The sequence below is a fragment of the Schistocerca gregaria genome, chromosome 2 (genome assembly GCF_023897955.1).
Source record: "Schistocerca gregaria isolate iqSchGreg1 chromosome 2, iqSchGreg1.2, whole genome shotgun sequence".
Taxonomy (NCBI): Eukaryota; Metazoa; Arthropoda; class Insecta; order Orthoptera; family Acrididae; genus Schistocerca; species Schistocerca gregaria.
Genome location: NC_064921.1, coordinates 173,227,794 through 173,250,407, shown reverse-complemented (window position 1 = coordinate 173,250,407; position 22,614 = coordinate 173,227,794). Strand labels below are relative to the sequence as shown.

General features: G+C 44.4%; 1 non-coding gene across 1 annotated transcript; it reads left to right on the top strand.

The window, feature by feature from the left end:
• The first annotated feature begins 7,352 nt into the window (after positions 1-7,352).
• Positions 7,353-7,423, top strand: Trnah-gug (transfer RNA histidin (anticodon GUG)). The gene has a single exon. It is a non-coding gene; the product is annotated as a tRNA-His (tRNA).
• Positions 7,424-22,614: the final 15,191 nt, after the last annotated feature.

Below are 22,614 nucleotides of genomic sequence, written 5' to 3'. Positions count from 1 at the left end.
CTACAGTCCGCCATGGCTGTAAATCAAGAAAACAGCACAAACGTTACTGATGCATTGTGGGAAAAAGTGCTTGTCGAGATATTATAGAGCACTTGTAATGAACACAATGAGCTCACGGGGCAAAATACACGTACTGCCCATCCCCCATGACAGAGCACACAATCTCTTTGCAGCTCACTAGGTACTGTAGAACTGGCGTACCCGGAGGTCATGTTACCCTTCGGTCTTGAAGCCACTCATGGCAGCATAGTGGTGTGGCTGTGCCGGTCTGTTGGAGGGATTCAGCAATGTGGAAATATGATTGAATGGCTGTATTGTAACAAATGTAAAATCATAATAAAAGACCCATTAGATTAGAATATTAATCAACACCGATAAATGTGATACATAACAGTACTCGCGACTGTTGGTATCTGACTGATGTATCGTTACTCTTCATTAATACCTTATTACAGGGTGTTTCACGGATAAATGTGATCCTGTCGGGCTGCATGTGGAGAGGAAAAGCTTCTTCATAGAGTCGTGCAGCCTCGACGTCACTGCGATTCACCTTGCCATACATGAAGTGCATGTCAGCATAGTCTTCATCGGTGTAATCTCAGTCCACGGCGCCTTCACGTACGCAATGGACTGTGAGGCCGGGACAGCACGGAGCATGGAGGGGGAAAGGGAAGTAGTTGCGCAAGCGCAAACAGATAGTCAATCCCAAACCCTGAGGTACTAACATAAATACCACGGTATACACGGACGTTTACAGTTGGATCCCAACTCGAACTGATGCGCACTTGCAGACCCATGTTTTTTGGAGCGTTTTAGTTATTTTTGGCCTGCACTTTCCGTGTGTGGATGTTTGACCAATCCTATATGAATGAGAGGAAATTGAAAGCATATTTGGGAGAGTGCAACAGCACACAGGCTGCAAGGAAGCTCACATAGGCCACCACACTTTGAGCCATTTCACAGATGGATGTACTGGAAGAGCTGCGGGTCAATGGCTCGCAGGCCGTCGGATTGCCTTTTCTAGTGCGGCACTGGGTCACTGAGAGAATAGTAGACAAACACAGATAGGATCTACTGTGGCACAATCCCCCCCCCCCCCCCCCCCCAGCCATGACAGCATATCAACATATGAGTGGAAGGAGCAGGAATGCTTTTTAGCAGAAGGCCATATTGTGCACAAAAGTAGAATGCTGAGCTTTTCTCCAGAAGCACCAGACGCCACAGATAAACGTCTGTCTCAAAAATGGAATGGGGACCTACAGTTTACATTCTGTGAAAGCCTGAGACGCCGTCAGACAATGACTTCATAAAAACCAAATGTTTACACAACATACGACTCACAGAGATTGGCTAACATAAATAAACTAGAGGATGGACAGAGAAGCCCGTTTAGGACCTACCTCATTGGTTACAGAGAGAGAGAGAGAGAGAGAGAGAGAGAGAGAGAGAGAGAGAGAGAGAGAAAGAGAGAGAGGTGGCTTTTTCTGTGTTAAATGGTTGAACACATGTTACCGGTCAGCTGACCAGACGTTAATCGAGGGAAGAGGACTAGCATTTTCTAAGGAGCATTTTTGCTGGTTGGCACTCAGAAGATACAAAACCCACCCAATCTGAATACAGTTAGAGACGCAAAATGCGGCACTGTAAAACTTTTTTAATAAACGTCTGATCAGAATTTGTTTGACCTTCGGGAGTCTTTGTCTTCATGAACCTCCATCGCCAGACATCGGCTCCATCGGCCTGCCCGCCGCCAGAGCTCATGTACTTAGCGACTTAGAAATATTCTCGGCTGATTGCACTTCACCGTTGGAGAGGGATGTTGGTGGCGACAATTACTGATCCTGATCCACTTCGCCCGCATCTCGTGGTCGTGTGGTAGCGTTCTCGCTTCCCACGCCCAGGTTCCCGGGTTCGATTCCCGACGGGGTCAGGGATTTTCTCTGCCTCGTGATGGCTGGGTGTTGTGTGCTGTCCTTAGGTTAGTTAGGGTTAAGGAGTTCTAAGTTCTAGGGGACTGATGACCATAGATGTTAAGTCCCATAGTGCTCAGAGCCATTTGAACCATTTTTGATCCACTTCAGCCACTATCCGCAATTTACTGTAATAATATCGAGCCGCAATCACGGGATGAAGTGAGGGAAAACAAAGCCATTTTATAGAATTTCAGCTACTTCAAGCTTATCTTTTAAGACTAGGGCGCGGCGGAGGCGGCGGCGGCTGGCGGATGCGATGGTGGCGGCCGCTGGCCGTACCGCTCGACCCGCGAACCCCTCCCTGGCATCTTTCGTGAGATATTCTGTCGAAGCACTTTTCACTAGGGGAAAGATAGATAACATCCACTGGAAAATTAGACATGTGAAGAGAAGCAACTGTACGAATATCAAGAGCTCTGACGGAAGACCACCTAAGTAAAGAAGGGAATGCTGAAATGTGGAAGGAGTACATTGCGGGTCTCTATAAGGGGAAGGAACCTGAAGGCAGTATTATAGAAATGGAAGAGGACGTAGGTGAGGATGAGATCAAAAGTATCCGGACGCCTGACAGAAAATTACTTACAAGTTCGTGTCGCCCTCCGTCGGTAATGCTGGAATTCAACATGGTGTTGGCCCACGTTTAGCCTTGATTACAGCTTCCACTCTCGCTGACATACGTTGAGTCAGATGCTGGTAGGTTTAGTTCTAGGCGCGCAGTCCGGAACCGCGCGACTGCTACGGTCGCAGGTTCGAATCCTGCCTCGGGCATGGATGAGTGTGGTGTCCTTAAGTTAGTTAGGGTTAAGTAGTTCTAAGTTCTAGGGGACTGATGACCACAGATGTTAAGTCCCATAGTTCTCAGAGCCATTTGAACAATTTTTTTGCAGGAAGGTTTCTTGGGGAATGGCAGCCCATTCTTCACGGAATGCTGCACTGAGGAGAGGTATTGATGTCGGTCGGTGAGGCCTGGCACGAAGTCTGCGTTCCAAAACATCCCAAAGGTGTTCTATACGATTCAGGTCAGGAGTCTGTGCAGGCCAGGCCATTACAGCACTCTGGCACCGGCAGTGCATTATGAACAGGCGCTCGATCGTGTTGAAAGATGCATTCGCTATCCCCAAGTTGCTGTTCAACGTGGGAAGCAAGAAGGTGCTTAAAACATCAACGTAGGCCTGTCCTGTGATAGTGACACGCCAACCAATAAGGGGTGCAAGCCCCATCCATCAGAAACATGACCATACCATAGCACCACCGCCTCCGATTTTTACTGTTGGCACTACACAAGTTGGCAGATGAAGTTCACCGAGCATTCGCCATACCCACACCCTGTCATCGGATCGGCACATTTTGTACCGTGATTACTCACTACACACTACTTGCAGTGGATCCTGATGGAACTTGGAATTCCTGTGCGATGTCTGGATAGATGTCTGCCTGTTACACATTACGACCCTCTTCAACTGTCGGCGGTCTCTGTCAGTCAACAGACGAGGACGGCCTGTACTCTGTTGTGCTGTACGTGTCCCTTCACGTTTCCACTTCACTATCACATCGGAAACAGTGAACCTAGAGATATTTAGGAGAGTGGAAATCTCGAGTACAGACGTATGACACAAGTGACACCCAATCACCTGACCACTTTCGAAGTCCGTAAGTTCCGCGAAGCGCCCCATTCTGCTCTCTGACGATGTATAATGACTACTGATGTCGCTGATATGGAGTGCCTGGCAATAGGTGGCAGCTCAATGCACCAAATATGAAAAAGTATGTTTTTGGGGGTGTCCGGACACTTTTGATCACATATTGTATGATACTGCAACAGAATTTGACAGAGCACTGAAAGATCTAAGTCGAAACAAGACCCCAGCTGTATACAACATTCCGTCGGAACTACTGATGGCCTTGGGAGAGCCAGCCCCGAGATTTTCATCTATCGTCCAAGGTTTACGTGAGAGGCGAAATACCATCAGACTTTAAGAATGCAATAATTCCAATTCCAAAGAAAGCAGATGCTTCCAGGCGTGAATTTTTTCCTGAACTATCAGTTTAGTAATTCAAGGTTGCAAAATATTAAGTTTAATTCCTAACAGAAGGATGAAAATTGTAGAAGTCGATCTTGGGGAAGATCAGTTTGGACTTCGGAGAAATGTAGGAACACACGAGACAGTACTGGCCCTACGACTTATCTTAGAAGATTGGTTAAGCATTTGTAGATTTAAAGAAAGCTTCAGACAGTGTTGACTGGAATAATCTTTTTGAAATTTTGAAGATAGCAGGGGTAAAATACAGGGAGCGAAAGACAATTACAACTTGTACGGAAACCAAACGGCAGTTAAAAGAGTCAAGCAGCATGAAAGGGAAGCAATGGTTAAGAAAGGAATGAGACAGGGTTGTAGTTTATGTCCGATCTTATTCAACATGTACAATGAGCAAACGGTGAACGAAACCAAAGAAAAATTTGCAGAAAGAATTAAAGTTCAGGGAGAAGAAATAAAAAATGAGTTTCGTCGATGGCATTGTAATTCTTCAGAGACAGCAGAAGACTTACAAGCGCAATTGAACGGAATGGACAGTGTCTTGTAAGGAGGATATAAGATGAACACCAACAAAAGCAAGACAAGGAACAAAGATAATGGAGTGTAGTCGAATCAAATCGGGTGATGCTGAAGGAATTAGATCAGGAAACGAGACACTTAAAGCAGTAGACAGATTTTGCTATTTGGGCAACAAAATTACTGATTATGCCCGAAGTAGAGAGGACATAAAATGTAGACTGGCAATGGCAAGAGAAATATTTCTGAAGAAGAGAGATTTGTTAACATCGAATTTAAGAATAAGTGGTAGAGAGTCTTTTATGAAGGTATGTGTCTAAAGTGTAGCCACGAATGAAAGTTAAACATGGACGATAAACAGTTTAGACAAGAAGATAATAGAAGCTTTTGAAATGTGGTGCTACAGAAGAATGCTGAAGTTTAGATGGGTAGATCACGTATCTGATTAGGAGGCACTGAATAGAATTGGGGAGGCAAGAACTTTGTGGTAAAACTCGACTAAAAGAGGCGATCGGTTGATAGGACTCGTACTGAGACATCAAGTGATCAATTTAGCATTGGAGGAAAATGTGGGGGAGGGAGAGGGCGGTAAAATTTGTAGAGGTATGTCTGCATTAGCCATACGCTAAATAAATAAAGTAGAGGTAGACCAAAATATAAATATAGTAAACAGGTTCAGAAGGATGTAGGTTCCACTAGGTACTCGGAGTTGAAGTGTCTTGTACAGACTACAGTAGTGTGCAAAGCTACATCAAAACAATCTTTAAACTAAAGACCACAACTACGCCATATAGAAAGAAACAACCAGCAGTTAAGCATCAATTTTCTCATTTGGAACATCTTTATCAAGAACGTTTGTTTTCTTTGAAATCATTTCGTGAAACTCTTGATAGAATAATTTCAAATTACACGACAACAAAGTTACCCCAGATTATTGCGTTCCTTTATCTATTGGGCGTTTGTGAAAGAGAGCATACTTTTGCCGTTGGTATTACGGTCCGGAACTGCAGAGAAATGTTCTACTAATCTCATTAATTCCCAATTAAAATTTCCCAATATGACGAGATTTTAAGCACGAAGTAATGGCCGCTATCGACAGGGGATCTCAAGTTGATTCCGTATTTCTAGATTTCCGGAAAGCTTTTGACACCGTTCCTCACAAGCGACTTCTAATCAAGCTGCGGAGCTATGGGGTATCGTCTCAGTTGTGCGACTGGATTCGTGATTTCCTGTCAGGAAGGTCGCAGTTCGTAGTAATAGACGGCAAATCATCGAGTAAAACTGAAGTGATATCAGGTGTTCCCCAGGGAAGCGTCCTGGGACCTCTACTGTTCCTGATCTATATAAATGACCTGGGTGACAATCTGAGCAGTTCTCTTAGGTTGTTCGCAGATGATGCTGTAATTTACCGTCTAGTAAGGTCATCCGAAGACCAGTATCAGCTGCAAAGCGATTTAGAAAAGATTGCTGTATGGTGTGTCAGGTGGCAGTTGACGCTAAATAACGAAAAGTGTGAGATTATCCACATGAGTTCCAAAAGAAATCCGTTGGAATTCGATTACTCGATAAATAGTACAATTCTCAAGGCTGTCAATTCAACTAAGTACCTGGGTGTTAAAATTACAAACAACTTCAGTTGGAAGGACCACATAGATAATATTGTCGGGAAGGCGAGCCAAAGGTTGCGTTTCATTGGCAGGACACTTAGAAGATGCAACAAGTCCACTAAAGAGACAGCTTACACTACACTCGTTCGTCCTCTGTTAGAATATTGCTGCGCGGTGTGGGATCCTTACCAGGTGGGATTGACGGAGGACATCGAGAGGGTGCAAAGAAGGGCAGCTCGTTTTGTATTATCGCGTTATAGGGGAGAGAGTGTGGCAGATATGATACACGAGTTGGGATGGAAGTCATTACAGCATAGACGTTTTTCGTCGCGGCGAGACCTTTTTACGAAATTTCAGTCACCAACTTTCTCTTCCGAATGCGAAAATATTTTGTTGAGCCCAACCTACATAGGTAGGAATGATCATCAAAATAAAATAAGAGAAATCAGAGCTCGAACAGAAAGGTTTAGGTGTTCGTTTTTCCCGCTCGCTGTTCGGGAGTGGAATAGTAGAGAGATAGTATGATTGTGGTTCGATGAACCCTCTGCCAAGCACTTAAATGTGAATTGCAGAGTAGTCATGTAGATGTAGATGTAGATGTAACTGTCCACTTTTCAGGAGTCGAAAGCTTGTTGAAAGCAGAGTCGCTTCTTTTTCTTTTCTCCATCCCCTCCCCCCAATGAACTTGGTGTACCGATAAACCTCTATGGTCTATGTCCTTATTCCTCCGTATACTCATTCCTTGCGCTTACCGCATTAGAATGGAACGGGCTTCAGTTGTGAGTTCTCTACCTCACCGCTAAGAAGCCATAATAAATGCCAGACAGGGCAACTACTATACACTTAGCTGGTTACGACCGTAAAAACACGGCTGTGTCAGGCTACTATAGAAAATGAGCTTCGCCAAGCACTCAGGAGCTCACTACAAAAGGAAAGGTTGACTGATTGGTTTAAGTAGGGCATGTACGAGGTATGATAAACAAATATTTTGATTTAGAATTAAATTTTCACTCTGCAGCGGAGTGTGCGCTGATATGAAACGTCCTGGCAGATTAAAACTGTGTGCCGGACCGAGACTCGAAATCTGGACCTTTGCCTTTCGCGGAGAATTGCTCTCAAACTGCTTCTGTGAAGTTTGGAAGGTAGGAGACGAGGTACTGTCGGAATTAAAGGTGTGAGGACGGGGCGTGAGTCGTGCTTGGGTAGCTCAGTTGGTGCTAGCCGTGATAGTCTAGTGGTTAGGACATTGCGTTGTGGCCGCAGAACCCAGGTTCGAATCCTGGTCACGGCAATCGGGTGATATTTGCCGGCACGGTGTCTGAGCGTGTTCAGTCTGGGAGCTGGTTGGCCTCTGCGATAGAAAAACTGAGTGGAAGCATCAACAAACGAACTTTAGCGGATGTCATATGACGTCCGCAACGGCCAAACCCACCGATCAACAACGGACAAAAATACAAAAAAAAGTTGGTAGAGCACTTGCCCGCGAAAGGCAAAGGTCCCGAGTTTGAGTCTCGGTCCGGCACACAGTTTTAATCTGCCAGCAAGATTCAAATAGTGTGATTGGCTCTTTCTAGCAGCATCTGCTGACGCTACAGCAGTCTCATGTAATTTGCCCTACAGCCTGATCCGTTGAGAGAGTCAGCGTCAAGCTGAAACACCCAGTGTCCGGAGACGCTAGAGTGAGACTATGTTTACCGCGTCTGTGACGCATCAGGGAGTTCGAACAAGGCTTGAACATTAAGTTCTGTTTCAAGTTGCATAAAAATGCCGAAGTAACCTAAGAAATATTGAAATTGGTGTGTAGTAGTATTACTGTAACTCTGTTTAAGTGGTATGAGCGAATTTAAAAGCGGACCTGAGTCTGTAGAGAACATGCAACATTCGTGATTTCCATGAACCCCAAGAACGGAAGAAAATGTACAATAAGTGGCAAAAACTCTTCATTCAAAGAGGCCAATAAGTATTCGAGAGCTTACCGAAGAACTTAGCCTCTCAGACTGGTCCGTGTAACGCATTTTAAACGATAATTTTCAAATGAGAGGAGTGAGTGCAAAATTTCTTCCCAGGCTTTGAGTGATGAACAGATGGAAAATTGTGTGTCAGCTAGCACGAAGTTGAAGAATCGTTTTCATTCAGATGAGGACTTCATGTCCGAAATTGTATCAGGAGATGAAACTTGGGTATACGGGTATGATCCTGAGACGAAAATTCACAGTTATCAATGGAAAACAGGCACGTCAGTCAGTACCGAATATCAAAGTCATCCTCATTGGGTTTTTTTTTTTCGATACCGAGGGCATAGTGCGGTCAGAATTCGTTCCAAGGGGAACAACTAGAAACGTGGACTTTTACAAGGGCGTACTTCAACGTTTGCGAAATGATGTACGAAGAAAGAGACCAGAAGAATTCGCCAATCGCTGCCCTCTTCATCACGACAATGTGCCGAGGCACATCTCACTCTTGATTCGCCCGTTTCGGCAGAAAAAAGTGGTCATGTCTGCCCACATCCTTATTTCTCACAGATATAGCACAATGCGACTTCCCACTCTCCCCAAAAATTAAAACTAGGCTTAAAATGTTTTGACACCATTCCTGACTTTGAGAGGGTTACGACAGAATAGCCCAACGCCCAACAGAAGCCCTCCAAAAATACTTCCAGTCATGGATTCAACGATGGGATGAGCGTATTGCTAGTCAGGACAGCGCTTTAGACAACATTAAACCAAATTCCCTGCAAGTTTATTATATTTTCTGAATCTTGTTATGCTTCTAGTTTGAAAGAATGAATTTCTTACACATTAATAAAAGTGATAAAAGATTTAGTTTAGGATTATAGTTGTTGCTTTGTGTAAAAATGTACATTATTGAAACCACCGTAATATCTTTTTTTTAGTTTTATTTTTGCAGGAAACACCCGTAATTCGACTTTTTATTGATTCCACCTTGATCAAACGTCTTCTGTGGTTCCTTAAACTACGAATTATCAAGACTCGACTATATTTAACAAAGTGGCATTACAGTCGGCGTGCTGAATACAAGATGTGTACAGTTTTTCCAACTGTTGATGGATTCTTTAATTGTGCGTGCCTTCGAAACAGATAGCTGTGTCGACAGCAGACGGCGGAGCTGAGCCAACACCGTCAGGAAGGCAAACCGTGTCACGCAGTGCCTCTAGGTCCCACATGTAGCGCCGGCCTTGACACGCCCTCGCTGATAAGCCAAACGGCCTGCCGCAGACCTCATCTCCGCCCCCTCCATCTGCTACCGGGACACTTGCGTGACGCAAGCAGGCGCTGCGGAGGCCCGGTCACCAAGGTCTCCGGCCGTCACTCGTGACGCAATGTGGCGATTCTGCTGACGTCACAGGGCGGCGAGCCCCTCACTCAGTCCGTTCACAGAAGCTCTTCGTCTTCTTCTTCTTCACTATTGATTTCACGACTCAAGTTTTCGTTGACAGTAATGAATCATCACTTCAGCTGTCTGTGACGTCGACGTGATTTCCAACATAGAAATAGTTCTCTTCTAAAAAGCCCTAGTCCCTTATTTACATCAGCCAATTTAAGTGTGAATCTAGTCACGCCGTCGACAAACGAAAGGCTTTATCACGGAATGTTTTTGTTGTTTTAACTGTTTAACCTAAGATCGTGAACAGAGACTTCAGAAATTTTAATGTCACAAACACGATCCACTTTCCTCAGTTCCTTTCACGAAAGGAGTGCGGCAAATTTCACCGTCTTGAGCGTTCGATTTACTCTTATTTTATCGTCATGGTCGTTTCAGGATATATAAGCGAGAGGAAGCAATATGATACTTGGCTTTTCTTTAAACGCGTGATCCCATTATTTCAACAATAAACCGCGCCATTCTTCTAGCGCCTACAAATAGAGTTTACTGAACGTATCCGTGACTCTTTCGCTCTTACTAAGCGAACCTGTGTCGAAACGCGACGCTCAAATGGCTCTGAGCACTATGGGACTTAACTTCTGAGGTCATCAGTCCCCTAGCACTTAGAACTACTTAAACCTAACTAACCTAAGGACATCACACACATCCATGCCCGAGGCAGGATTCGAACCTGCAACCGCAGCGGTCGTGCGGTTCCAGACTGCAGCGCCTAGAACCGCTCGCCCTCTTCGACCGACGAAACGCGAGGCTCTTCTTTGAATTTTCCCTTCCCCTGATATTAATGCTATCAGGTGAGGCTGCCCGACTGAAAATTAATATACAAAAGTAGGTCGACCGAGGATTTTGCAAGCAGCTTCCATCGAGTTTATATTATACTTGTTACTTTGAATAACCGGCAGTATGCACGAATGTAATCAATGAATAACCAACAAGTAGTAGACAATGGTTTTTCAGCAGTTTTGGTGAGCTGCTGGATTAATTTCTCTTTCACATGGTTCGCTGGTACAATTGTACTATTATCTGTTTTACACTGTGATCAGAAGTATCCGGACACCCCCAAAAACAAACGTTTGTCATATTAGGTGCATTGGGCTGCCACCTACGCCAGGTCTTCCATATCAGCGACCTCAGTAGCCGTTGGACATCGTGACAGAGCAGATTGGGGCACTCCGCGGAACTCATTGGGTGTCACTTGTGTCGTCCGTCTGTACGCAAAATTTCCACACTCTTAAACATCCCAAGTGATAGTGAAGTGGAAATGTGAAGGAACACGTAAAGCACAAAAGCGCACAGACCGACCTCGTCTGTTGACTGACAGACTGCCGACAGCTGAAGAGGGTCTTAATGTGTAATAGGCAGACATCTATCCATACCATCACACCGAAATTCCAAACTGCATCAGAATCCACTGCAAGAACCATAACTGTTAGGCGGGAGGTGAGAAAACTTGGATTTCATGGTCGAGCGGCTGCTCATAAGCCACACATCACGCCCGTAAATGCCAAACGACATCTCGTTTGGTGTAAGGAGCATAAACATTGGACGATTGAGCAATGGAAAAACGTTGCCTGGAGTGACGAATCACGGCACAGAATATGGCGATCCGATGGCAGGGTGTGGGTATGGCGGATGCCCGGTGAACGTCATCTGCCAGCGTGTGTAGTGCCAACAGTAAAATACGGAGGCCGTGGTGTTATGGTGTGATCGTGTTTTTCATGGAAGGGGCTTGCACCTCTTTATTTGCGTGGCACTATCACAGCACAAGTATACAGTGATGTTTTAAGAACCGTCTCGCTTCTTCACTGTTGAACAGCAATTCGGGGATGGCGATGGCATCTTTCAACACGATCGAGCACCCGTTCATAATGCACGGCCTATGGCGGAGTGGTTACACGACAATAACATCCCTGTAATGGACTGGCCTGCAAAGAGTTCTGACCTGAATCGTACAGAACACCTCTGGGATGTTTTAGAACGCCGACTTTGTGCTAGGCCTCACCGACCACATCGGTACCTCTCCTCAGTGCAGCGCTCCGTGAAGAATGAGCTGCCATTCCCCAAGAAGCCTTTCACCGCCTGATTGAACGGATGCCTGTGAGAGTGGAAACTGTCATCAAGGCTAAGGATGGGCCAACACCATATTGAATTCCAGCATTGCCGATGGAGGGCACCACGAAAATTTAAGTCATTTTCAGCCAGGTGTCCGGATAAATTCGATCACATAGTGTATCTGTATGTGTTGGCATGAGATACACACCATTTTATGATTACCATAAATATATGAGCCCACTCTAGATTAAATCTCACGAGAATGTATTGTACTGGCGGTCTGCAGCGATACCACTCACACGCCATCTGCCATAAGCAAGTTTACTTATGCGGCGATGACAGCCGCTATACTTATTCGTCTGTTAGCTATTTTTGTTTTATCACTATTTCTCTTCCTATGTGAACATAGTAACATCATTTATTGTAAGTCGAAATGTTTCCTCGTCAGCACTGTACTCATACTGCAATGTGATACGTAGTCCTGTAAAAGCCTCAAACACTATCCCGAATATAATCAATCTTTCGACAAGCACAGCGATGACACTATTGAAAGCGGCATTAACGACAGTCGTAGAATATGGAACAGGGACAAGACGGGAAAACTTAAAAAAGGCGATAAGAAAATAATAGGAAAATTGAAGAGACGGATCTTAGGAGTGGGAAACACCATCTTCCCAACTTACGTATAAAGCCATGACAGTCATGAAAGAGATTTATCTCATAGAGGACATAAGGTTACAACATAGGCTATCTTCCAAAGGACCATACCAGGAACTGATAGACATCCTGAATGGAATGAAGAAGTAAACAGACCTGGAGTTCTACAGCACACCAGCCATTCTGGATAACAACTGGACCAGAGAATGCAGGAATCAAGCACGTCTAGCAACGACACTTGCATTACACGACTTCATTATAAGTCTATATTAATAAGAAATTCCAAGAACCGAACAAAAATTTTAAATGTGTTTTACGTGGACGACGGTGCAAAATTACCACATTATGAGGTGCACCACGTCATCAAAAATATAACGGATTGTAGTAAAGACTAAAAAATCTGTAAAACGAACCTTGCAAAGACTTCTATAAACATACACTCCTGGAAATGGAAAAAAGAACACACTGACACCGGTGTGTCAGACCCACCATACTTGCTCCGGACACTGCGAGAGGGCTGTACAAGCAATGATCACACGCACGGCACAGCGGACACACCAGGAACCGCGGTGTTGGCCGTCGAATGGCGCTAGCTGCGCAGCATTTGTGCACCGCCGCCGTCAGTGTCAGCCAGTTTGCCGTGGCATACGGAGCTCCATCGCAGTCTTTAACACTGGTAGCATGCCGCGACAGCGTGGACGTGAACCGTATATGCACTTGACGGACTTTGAGCGAGGGCGTATAGTGGGCATGCGGGAGGCCGGGTGGACGTACCGCCGAATTGTTCAACACGTGGGGCGTGAGATCTCCACAGTACATCGATGTTGTCGCCAGTGGTCGGCGGAAGGTGCACGTGCCCGTCGACCTGGGACCGGACCGCAGCGCCGCACGGATGCACGCCAAGACCGTAGGATCCTACGCAGTGCCGTAGGGGACCGCACCGCCACTTCCCAGCAAATTAGGGACACCGTTGCTCCTTGGGTATCGTCGAGGACCATTCGCAACCGTCTCCATGAAGCTGGGCTACGGTCCCGCACACCGTTAGGCCGTCTTCCGCTCACGTCCCAACATCGTGCAGCCCGCCTCAAGTGGTGTCGCGACAGGCGTGAATGGAGGGACGAATGGAGACGTGTCGTCTTCAGCGATGAGAGTCGCTTCTGCCTTGGTGCCAATGATGGTCGTATGCGTGTTTGGCGCCGTGCAGGTGAGCGCCACAATCAGGACTGCATACGACCGAGGCACACAGGGCCAACACCCGGCATCATCGTGTGGGGAGCGATCTCCTACACTGGCTGTACACCTCTGGTGATCGTCGAGGGGACACTGAATAGTGCATGGTACATCCAAACCGTCATTGAACCCATCGTTCTACCATTCCTAGACCGGCAAGGGAACTTGCTGTTCCAACAGGAGAATGCACGCATGTATCCCGTGCCACCCAACGTGCTCTAAAAGGTGTAAGTCAACTACCCTGGCCAGCAAGATCTCCGGATCTGTCCCCCATTGAGCATGTTTGGGACTGGATGAAGCGTCGTCTCACGCGGTCTGCACGTCCAGCACGAACGCTGGTCCAGCTGAGGCGCCAGGTGGAAATGGCATGGCAAGCCGTTCCACAGGAGTACATCCAGCATCTCTACGATCGTCTGCACGGGAGACTAGCAGCCTGCATTGCTGCGAAAGGTTGATGTACACTGTACTAGTGCCGACATTGTGCATGCTATATTGCCTGTGTCTATGTGCCTGTGGTTCTGTCAGTGTGATCATGTGATGTATCTGACCCCTGGAATGTGTCAATAAAGTATCCTCTTCCTGGGGCAATGAATTCACGGTGTTCTTACTTCAATTTCCAGGAGTGTATATTTAACGCCCAATAGGAGCGCACTTTTCTCATTAATAACACACCATCTTTGTCTAACTGCATTAGCCATTGGCAACCCTCGTCGACACTCGAGCCTGGTTCACGTACTTATGCTCGCGGGCAGTATCGTCAGGTGACGCAACAGCAGCGCTCCAAGTGCATAAGTCAAAATTATAGCATTCACGGCGTTTATAATGTTTACGTGGTAAAGTACGGATGTGATTGGCCTCAAGACTCACTTTTTGAGAGTACATTCATTTTACGTTCAACCCTCCTCAGTTATTTACAGGTATTTACACATCGTGATCATTGTTTCTTTACTTAGGACGTTGTACAATCTCTCTCTTAAAAATTTCCGTTGAAAACTCCGCAACGCAGTAAAGGAACAACGTTCACAACGCGTAAATCCGTGTAAACATCTGAAAAAATGGCTCTGAGCACTATGGGACTTAACATCTATGGTCATCAGTCCCCTAGAACTTAGAACTACTTAAACCTAACTAACCTAAGGACAGCACACAACACCCAGTCATCACGAGGCAGAGAAAATACCTGACCCCGCCGGAAAACATCTGAGGATGGGTAGCTGTGCGTCTTGAAATGCAATCATGGACAAATAAACGCCTTTAATAACAACTAGTTGCAGCTAATTCATTATAAATTACCTCCAGTTCCATCACTTGCAGGGTTTTGGTATGTCCACAACGGAAAAGGAGTGTTTACTAATGTTGGTATGGTAAAGAAATGAAGAACAGGTAATCCCAGTGGACAAGCCGTTAGGAGTAAATTAACCATCCTCGGCCACAGGCAAATCATTTTTCCAGTACTTGTCCAACACCGCTGTTGATACCTAATCACATAGGCATGGGCCTTTCCGTAAAATGAAGCCATCATTTCTTCGTTAGATTCAAAAAAGTAGAAATGTCTTAATCGCTTCAACGTAGAATAAGCACCGGCTGTATAGCGAAATTGACGAAATTCGATCAACAGACTGTCGAATTATCAATCCGATAATACTCACCCTCTCACGCTCAATGCGTAATGGTAATACCGAGAATATTTTGTCCGGCACCGATACAGTTTGGCAGTAGGACAATTCTAACCCTCAGGAGATCATTTTATTGAGGTATTCCTTAACTTTCGTGTGACATTTCTACCATACTTTTTCTCCGCACCCTTTCATGGTAGTGAGCTGTCCGCCCCCCCCCCCCCCCCCAACGCAACCCCCACCCCACCCCCCTCCCAACCTACTCCCTGCACGCACTTGAGTATGGGCCATAACTTCGCGCTCAGACTGGAAACGTGCTACTCGTTCAAATCCTGTGGCTGCGAAATGGACTGCGCATGCGCAGCGTAAGCAAAACTTTCACTAATTTGCGCCATGAGTGGCAAACCCGAGGCCAGCCGATCGTCGGCGGGAAATATCCGTAAATGCGTCACGGGCGGAGTACAATACGAGCGCTTCGCTCTCTCCCACGAATTTCTTCCGCGGGCCGGATTGAAACCAAACGTGGGCCGGATCGGATCCGTGGGCAGCCGGTTGCCTTAATCACTGCAAAGGTTGCGAGAAGCTGGTACGTTTGCAACTACGAGAGCACGCCATACACTCGACTTTGAAGAGGACATCCTTTGTCACGTAGTAGAGACCCGGCATTATTCGTGCCGTAGGTCAGATCTCATAGTCCCCTGCTGTGTGCGTACCGTGAAGTGATAGATTATTTTGTACCAAAACGGTACTTTTCCGGACATGATTTTCTTACCAGAATACCTGAACAACTGCTGCATGTATAGTTTTCTCTCTGTTGGCTCTTTTCATATATCCGAGATCGATTGCGACCAATCGATCAATATCAATTCGATTGTGCTCCAGATAAAAACCGCGTTGTCCATCATCATCTTAATTCCAAGTGATATAAGTTGGTTCTGATGAAACATAACAGAAGCTTTCTGGAGCTACTTAAAATCCTTGAAATAATCCGTCCCTTTCCGTAACGGCATTTTACTTGCTGGACGGGCTCGGGTGTAAAACGTGGTAACTGACATTCTGGGCAAGAATGACTTATGCAGCATATGATGTACTCTCTTGCATTCAGAGTTAAACGCAACAGTCAGTTTTCAAAAATCTCTACAAGTGGCCGAAGAACACAGCTTGTTCTCTTCTTGTAACTACAGACTGCTACATGTGGAACATGGTATATGTGAGACAATGGCTACTAGGAGGAAGTTAGAGTTTGAGGGAAGATGACTGTGCAATGTTAGAAAAGCTGTTAACCAGCCATTATGAGTTTGATGACTCTGATAAAGATCCATGTTACCTAGAGACAGAAAATGAAAGCGGTGACAGTGGTAATAACGAAGATAATGAGGTAGGAAGTGTTACTAATCTCAAATTTATTATTGCACAATGGTATCTTCTGTTGTTAACGTATTCTACATGCTACAGGGAGATGCACGACCTATCGAGGCAACCAAGCTGAATGATATTCTATCTTGTTTCCAGTTCATACCAGAAGCTGTTCACGGTTATCACAACGCAATAAAACTAGTTGAAAACTCCAGAGAAAGCGATAAGAACCGTGAAAGTGATATTTGACTACTGGTATCAGTCTTTTCAAGTCTTAAACTGAGTAAATTTAATTACATTATATTGTCTCGTTAACATGTTTTCTTAAATTATTGCACACAAATTTTAACGTCAAATTTTACTGTGGCAACATTTGACACCATGAATAAGATGATATCTAAATTTTATGACCATGAAAAAAATTGTATCTACCATGTAATATGTGTCAATTTATGATGTAATGTCTCTTTTTCTAATTTAAAAAATTGTTTCCGGTTTGGAAGCTTACAAGTGCAATTTTTGATACATAGACACATCAAAAAAGTTTTGCATCACCTCGGTTAGAAGAGTTTCGGAACCGGTACAGAAAATTGGAATAGAGATCAACATAAACATTATTTCTGCCCCTTTTAATGCTCTTGAAAACCACACATTGCATGTTGTACCACCAAACAGCGAGACCTTCGGAGGTAGTGGTCCAAACAGGTGTACACACCGGTATCTCTTATACCCAGTGACACGTCCTCTTGCATTGATGCATGCCTGTATTCGTTGTGGCATGCTATCAACAAGTTCATCAAGGCACTGTTGGTCCAAATTGTCCCACTCCTCAATGGCGATTCGGCGTAGATCCCTCAGAGTGGTTGGAGGGTTACATCGTCCATAAACAGCCCTTTTATATCTATGTCAGGCATGTTCAGTAGGGTTCATGTCTGAAGAACATGCTGGCCACTCTAGTCGAGCGATGTTGTTATCATGAAGGAAGTCATTCACAAGATGTGTACGGTGGGGACACCAATTGTCGTCCACGAATATGAATGCCTCGCCAATATTCTGCCAATATGGTTGCACTATCGGTCGGGGGATGGCATTCACGTATCGTACAGCCGTTACGGCGCCTTCCATGACCACCAGCGGCGTACCTCGGCCCCACATAACGCCACCCAGAAAAAAGCAGGGAACCTCCAACTTCCTGCACTCGCTGGACAGTGTGTCTAAGGCGTTAAGCCTGACCGGGTTGCCTCCAATCACGTCTCCGAGGACTGTCTGGTTGAAGGCATATGCGACACTCATCGGTGAAGCGAACATGATTCCAATCCGGAGCGGTCCATTCGGCATGTTGTAGGGCCAATCTGCACCGCGCTGCGTGGTGTTGGGGTTGCAAAGATGGACCTCGGCATGGGCGTCGGGAGTGAAGTTACACATCATGCAGCGTACTGCGCACAGTTTTTGTCGTAACACGACATCCTGTGGCTGCACGAAAAGCATTATTCAACATGGTGGCGTTGCTGTCGGGGTTCCTCCGAGCCACAATCCGTAGGTAGCGGTCATTCAATGGGCGGCCTGAGCGAGACATGTCTCTCTCGTATCTCCTCCATGCCCGAACAACATCGCTTTGGTTCACTCCGAGACGCCTGGATACTTCCCTTGTCGAGAGCACTTCCTGGCACAAAGTAACAATGCGGACGTGATCGAACCCTAGTATCGACCGTCTAGGCATGGTTGAACTACAGACAACACGAGCCTTTACCTCCTTCCTGGTGGAATGACTGGAACTGACCGGCTGTCGGACGCCTTCCGTCTAATAGGTGCTGCTCATGCATGTTTTTTTTACACCTTTTGACGGGTTTAGAGACATCTCTGAACAGTCAAAGCGTGTGTGTCTGTGATACAATATCCACAGTTAACGTCTGTCTTCACGAGTTCTGGGAATCGGGGTGATGCAAACCTTTTTTTCTACTTTATCAGCTATCTTTGTGTGATTATACTCGTATTATTGTTATTTGGTTGCTGTTTTAGAAATATTCCGCAGCTTCAGTAACATGCATTGGAAGTCAGAACCACCTCCTATTCACAGTGACGTAATAGGTTTTGTGGAGGATGACTTCATAATCTAATCCCACAAAACCTGATACGAAGACACCACTCATCTTACTTTTTGACATTTTTAGAAAAGCCTTTTGAAACAACTAAGGTATTGCAGTCAAAGTATGAGGCGCAAATAACGCACTTCTGATAATTCTTATTATTTGAAAGACGATGTTTCAATAGCTAATATAACATCCACGTGATAAAATTTTAACTACAGTGCGACGAGAGGAAATTATTCCTGTAACAGTTATAAACATTATCTATTCGACATATGAAAAAATAGTGAATTAATTATTTATATAATATTCTATGATATAATTGGACATATCAATGTGTATCATACAAAGACAATGATAAATGTAAATTCCTTTTATGATCTGCGATTGTCTTCCTTTGTTTTACCTTTTGTTGAATGGCTTTTGTAGGTTCAGCACGCAAGACACACATCAAACTGAGGTTGGTTAAGAAATTGTAATTATTTGTTAATTATTACTTGAAAATAGAGTTCATTATTATTATAAACATGAGTGAATAATAATTTGTAACTGTAATTCCTCTCTCAGTAAGCATTATCTGTGTTAATTGTTTCTTTCCGCTTAAGGAGCGCAGCCATTGATGATAGCGATTTGTATCGCGTTTTTGTCTGTGTTTTCCTTAGAAACAAACCAAATGTTTGCTTGATGAAGTCTAAATAGTGCACAATACGAAAGTAGAGTTTCTGTAAAGTTTAATAAGCAGTTAAAATACTTATATGGTCTAACAATAGAAAGTCTCTATCAGTTGTCTGCCGCCATCTTAATAATTATCACAGTGGCAAATTCAAATTACGCAACTCTGCAGACATAAATGCCGAATGTAATACAAATGTGTAAAAATAAATGTGCACCGGTGGTCCCGAACTCATTTTAATGAAAATAATTCGAATCAGATTGGTTCTTAAAAAACAGTGTCCATAGCACGAACGTTATAACAAACTTTTCTAGCTGGTGTATGGAGCCGAAATTAATTACGCACGAGTTGCGAAGAATATTGTCTCAGGTAACATACGTCAGTGTTGTGCGCGGCTGATATTCAGTGGTTTTAATGATCATTTTGCTGAAGATAACTGCTACCATCTTAATTAATAGTTGTATAGAATCTGTTGTATGAACTGTGATTTAGTGACACTTTACACAGCTTACAGACAACACTTTAACACGACGTTAACTTGGAGTTCTTTAGCAACTTGATCAAATCTTTAGCCGGGAAAAAAAATTATTTAGTAATTACTCAATGTAATAAAATAAGATTATTATTTCCATTTACAAATTAGTTAAATACAAAACTACTGAATAAAACAGCGAACGCCACACTAATAATCAATTGAAGCATCGATTCATACAAATAGATAACTTTTGTAGTACTTTACCTACATAAAAGTCAATTTCACTTTCAAACTCTTCTGATCACTCGGAATCATATACGTATGAACTTCATAAAATAAGTTAGACGTGTCGTCCCACGCTAACAACACTACGCAACAAGAGTGGTGCAGGAAAGCGTACCCGGAGACGCAGTTTTGGTATGGATAACAGGTACATGAGAATGTGCGACAGAAGTGGCGCGCCGGCCGCTGCCGCCGAGCGGTCCAAGGCGCTTCAGTCGGGAACCGCTCTACTGCTACGGTCGCAGGTTAGAATCCTAGCGCTGGCATGGATGTGTGTGATGTCCTTAGGTTAGTTAGGTTTAAATAGTTCTGAGTCTAGGGGACTGATGACCTCAGATGTTAAGGCCCCTAGTGCTTAGAGCCATTTGAACCATTTTGAAGTGGCGCGGCAACTGGAAACTTACTCCAGAGATGAAGTAATAGAAACAGTACGATTTTTGTGAGCAAAACGTCTATATTTCACACAGATTCGCCCTGAAATTCAGGCGGCATATGGGCAGCAGTAGCGAAATGGTGCCAACAATTTGATCGCACATATCTAGGTGATGCTCATGGAGAAGTCCAGACAGTGTACCATGCGATTTCCGTCTTTTCCGCACGTTGAAGAAACATCTTGGGGTAAGAGATTTTTCAGCGATGAGGAGCGCACGATGCCTCTGGAATGGCTTCGCCGCCAAGGAACGGATTTCTACTGACGAGGAATTGAACGGTTGGTAGAACGTTCCGACCGTTTTTTAAGAAGACATGGCGACTACGCTGAAAAATAATGTCAGATATCTTTGTCACTTTCAAGTGAAGAGCAGTATTCAATAAAAGTTACTCCAACTGCGATAGTTATCTGTAACTTACTTTTGAAGTCCCCTACTACATCATGATATCATTCTGTTTGGTTTATATTTTCTAATTTTTCTAGTGATTTTTGTTTCTGTATGTTTGCAGCCTTTTCACCTCCTGTCAGTCCGATTTAATCAGCGTGTTATAAACACGATTTGCATATGATCTGAACTGGCAATTGAGGAAATCCCAATTCTGTTTAGATTAGTTGTATAATTGGCCGTCACTATGGCTAAAATTATATTAAACTAAATTTGAATCATAAAAGTAGAATTCTGACTTTGCCCCAGTGAGGAATGACGTCACTAGTCAGTAGAATAAAGCATCAGCCTCACCTGAAGGGGGAGGAGGGGTGAGTGACAGTCTTGAGTGTCGTTAGCAGACGCTTTGGCATCCGCAGAGTAGTGTATGTTTCAAAGATGGCGTTGTAATGATTTTGAATGTGGCAACACAGGCAGTAAGATATTTCCGTGCATCGATCTCATAACATTGTTTATGTACAGAAGAATAAAGGTTTCCTTAGATATTTATAAACTTAAAAATCATCTCAGTCAGAGTATGAAGCCATGAACTTGAAACGCTGGAGAGGAGGAAAAAAAAGCATAACAAGACAAGTACCGTGTGATCAAAAAATCATATAAATTTGAAAACTTAATAAACCACGGAATAATGTAGATAGAGAGAAAAAAATTGACACTCATTCTTGGAATGACATGGGGTTTTATTAGAACCAAAAAGAAAAGTTCACAAAATGTCCGACAGATGGCGCTGGACAGCGAAACTGCTACCGTGACAGGTGAGAGGTACGCCAATATGTTAGAGAATCGCATCATCCCCATCCTAGCTGATAAACACCTACTGGAATGTACGATGTTTATGCAGGATGGCGCTCCACTCCATATTGCTAGACGCGTGAAAGATCTCTTGCGCGCGTCGTTTGGTGATGATCGTGTGCTCAGCCGCCACATAGTCATGCTTGGCCTCCCAGGTCCCCAGACCTCAGTCCGTGCGATTATTGGCTTTGGAGCTACCTGAAGTCGCCAAGTGTATCGTGATCGACCGACATCTCTAGGGATGCTGAAAGACAACATCCGACGCCAATGCCTCACCATAATTCCGGACATGCTTTACAGTTCTGTTCACAACATTATTCCTCGACTACAGCTATTTTTGAGGAATGATGGTGGACATATTGAGCATTTCCTCTGAAGAATATCATCTTTGCTTTGTCTTAATTTGTTATGCTAATTATTGCCATTCTGATCAGATGAAGCGCCATCTATCGGACGTTTTGTACGTTTGTATTTTTTTGGTTCTAATAAAACCCCATGTCATTTCAAGCATGTGTGTCAATTTGTACCTCTCTATCTACATTATTACGTGATTTATTCAGTTTTCAAATTTATACTGACTTTTTGATCACCCGGTATATCCATGGGAGTTGTGGGTCTGGTAATGTACAGTGTTCGACAAAAAAACCGAAAAACCGCGAGAAATGCATGCATGGAAATAAACGCAGATGCTAACCAAACCTGCAGGTGGTGCTGGTGTATTTGACCACGAACGGCGTCTGTGCTATGCCCTCAACACGTTGCAATTGTCAGGCGTGGGCAGAACAGGTTCTCTGTAGTTCTGAGTACGAATGGGATCAAATTTTTGCTGCTCATAAGGTGGGTGCTTCAGTAACCAAGGTAGCCGAGGTGTTTGGTATTCGAAGAGGCATCGTATCGAAGTCTATGGCGCATACGGAAAAGCGGAGATACATCATCCGCCAAGTCAGAAAGCGGACGAAAGTGTGTGTTGAGTAATTTTAACGGA